Source organism: Aegilops tauschii, chromosome 7, assembly GCF_002575655.3.
Source record: "Aegilops tauschii subsp. strangulata cultivar AL8/78 chromosome 7, Aet v6.0, whole genome shotgun sequence".
In the NCBI taxonomy this organism is placed as follows: Eukaryota; Viridiplantae; Streptophyta; class Magnoliopsida; order Poales; family Poaceae; genus Aegilops; species Aegilops tauschii.
Window position 1 is genome coordinate 67,338,627 of NC_053041.3, and position 3,359 is coordinate 67,341,985.

Here is a 3,359-nt window from a genome sequence, read left to right on the forward strand (position 1 = left end):
TATAATATAGAATAGAACAATAAAAAATTATAGATACGTTGGAGACGTATCACACGTACATAACTACGCACTCAAAACCCCATGGGTACCGACGGAGGCATAACTCGCTCGCGGTCCACAGTGCGGCTTGACCGACCCTGGGATTCACACGCCTTTATTTTTTCTTTTTATTATTACGGGTTTTTCTCTTTTCGAGGTCTATGCGGACGACCCGCCTGCAGAACACACCAAGGAGGCAAGGAGCTCTGGCATACAAGGGAATCCCCAGGTGGTCTCTACTAAACGATTGCCATACTTGTTTTACATACCCGCACGTAGCTCGCCCTTGGTTGCGGCATGTTAAATAACTTTACTTTCTTATCGCATTACTTGCACAAAGTACGCCTCGACGTACTAATCACATCACAATGGTGGCGTCAGCTTATTACTTAATTTTCGTGTTTCCTCACCTTTGTATATATATATTACTTATTGCACACGTACACCAAGGTACGTATTACTATGCTAGGGGCTTTATTACACCCCGCATCACGGCAATAAAAGTCCGAACACTTTTCCAGTATAGTTCGGCACCCCGAACTTATAGCATTACATGCATCGGCTCTGAATCATGTCTTTGGTCAATAGTTGGGTTGCCCGGCTCCTGTGCATACTACCTTACGTTCCGCTATATCGGCAAGGGTAGTAAAGGGAGAACTACTGCGATTGTGTCCCGGTTCTTCCGGACGAGCACCTCAGTAGAGAAAGCCGAAAACTGACTGTCATGATGCGGCGAGAGCTGGTCAGCTGTTCGAGAGGTTTCAAATCGTTAGAGATTTTTTCCGCTTCTTGCGAAGAATCGGTTCCTCCGATTAGGCGTGTACAACGCCCCTAGTTCGGCCTTCCGAATACCAGGAGCTTCGCCAACTTTCTTAATTGTCAAACTCCTATGGCTAAGTGAGGGCGGTAAAGGCCGCATAGTCTGATTGCCTTGTTCGTTGCGCTAAACACCTCCTTTAAGGACCAGAATGTGGAGCAAAGAGTGTTTAGATTTATCCCGAACACCCCCGTACTATCTACGTGGGGGCAGAAGCCGACGACTGGTCAACCCTCAGATTTCATAAACGACCGCACATGAGGTAAAATGTAAATCGCAAACATTATAATACATAACATCATTGTTCCATATTACACGACAGGATAATACAAATGTTCTCATGGGAATATGACAGCCTTCGAACATTGCTCCGCCACAAGGCGGGACCCCTCCAGGACACCATCAAAATAGAGCTCGGGTCGACGATGCTCCTTGCCCTCCGGCGGCCCCTCGGTCATCAGCTTCTTGGCATCCAGCTTTGCCCAATGCGTCTGGACGCGGGCAAATGCCATGCGCGCACCTTCAATACAGACCGACCGCTTCACGGCTTAGAGCCGCAGACAGGCACTTACAAGCCGCTTAACAAGACCGAAGTAGCTGCTAGGTATAGGCTCGGCAGGCCACAACCGGACTATCAGGTCCCTCATGGCTAGCTCTGCCGACCTGTGCAGCTCGACCAACTGCTTTAGCTGGTCGCTAAAGGGCACCGGATGTTCGGGTCCAAAATATTGGGACCAGAATAGCTTCTCCGTAGACATCCCTTCTTTGGCTCTATAATGCTCGGTAGCATCTGATATACTACGCGGCAGATCCGTAAACGCCCCTGGAAAACCCAAATTCGGATAAGTACAAGGAACCCTCCGCAATCTTCTTGGCCACCCGAATTTCCTGGAGGGCGTTCTGGGCTTCGGCTCGTGCATCCTGTGCGCTCTGGCGGGCCTTCGCTAGTTCGGACTCTTGCGCCTTACAATCGCGCTCCAAGGACTCAAATCTCTCGATCATGCCCTGGAGCTGTTGCTGCACCTCGCCAACCTGGGCCTCGTGCTTCTTGCGCGCGGCGCGTTCCTTGGCCGCTTTGTCCTCGGCCTCGGCTAACGCCTTTTTGAGGGCCGCCACCTCGGTCGTGGCCCCTAATAAAGTTCATGACACTTTAGTCAGCTTGAACAATTTACTCTTCAATATACACGCAGGTTACTGCATACCTTGGCTATCCTCCAGCTGCTTCTTCACGCGGCCGTGCTCTTCCTCGGCCCGCTCCAGTTTCTGCTTCAGTCCGGAGACCTCCGCAGTTTGAGCGGTAGCAGCCCGCAACGAGGCCTGCTTATTCACATAGACACTTTATGTTAGACTCCTGCGAAAATTAATTTTGATCCTCTGTTCGGCTTTTCTTTCTGGACATCGAACAAAGCATCAGGGGCTACTGCCTACGCTGTGATATTCTTCTTACAATTATGTACTGACCTCAAAGCATGCTAGAAGGCTAGTGCAGGCTTCGGTCAGCCCATTTTTGACGGACTGAACCTTTTCAATCACCGTACCCATATGGGCACGGTGCTCATCAACAACGGAGGTGCCTTGCAACGCTTCCAGTAGATGATCCAGCGCCTCTGGTTGGACGGAGGACACCGGTAGCACACCCCCTCCTTTCGGGAAGGGCCGTTTGCCGGACTCCGGAGCCGTATAGGTCTCCGGAATAGAATCCGGCTGAGGGTCGAATAGAGCTCGGCCCGCACCATCCGTCTCCGTAGGGGCTTTTTCCCCCATGTATCCGGCGGTCTGGGAGTCATCTTGGGGCGCCGCCCTGACGATCTCCGGAATCTTCCCCCGGTCCGAGGAGGCCCTTTGAGACGCCTTCTCGTCGTCACCCATGGCCGAAGGGGAGTAAGCGGGCGGCGGTGACATGCTGGCCCTCTCCTTTGGGAGCTGTCCCGAGCCGGACTGCAATAACACGATTCAAACATTGCAAGGCAGAAAGGACGGACGTTCGGGCGTGCATAAGGATTTTTGATACTTACGATTTGGCTCGAGGCTTGGCCCGAGAAGGCTGAAGGAAATATGCCCTAGAGGCAATAATAAAGTATTATATATTTCCTTATATCATGATAAATTTTTATTATTCATGCTAGAATTGTATTAACCGGAAACATAATACATGTGTGAATACATAGACAAACAGAGTGTCACTAGTATGCCTCTACTTGACTAGCTCGTTAATCAAAGATGGTTATGTTTCCTAGCCATAGACATGAGTTGTCATTTGATTAATGAGATCACCTCATTAGGAGAATGACGTGATTGACTTGACCCATTCCGTTAGCTTAGCACTCGATCGTTTAGTATGTTGCTATTGCTTTCTTCATGACTTATACATGTTCCTATGACTATGAGATTATGCAACTCCCGTTTACCGGAGGAACACTTTGTGTGCTACCAAACGTCACAACGTAAATGGGTGATTATAAAGGTGCTCTACAGGTGTCTCCAAAGGTACTTGTTGGGTTGG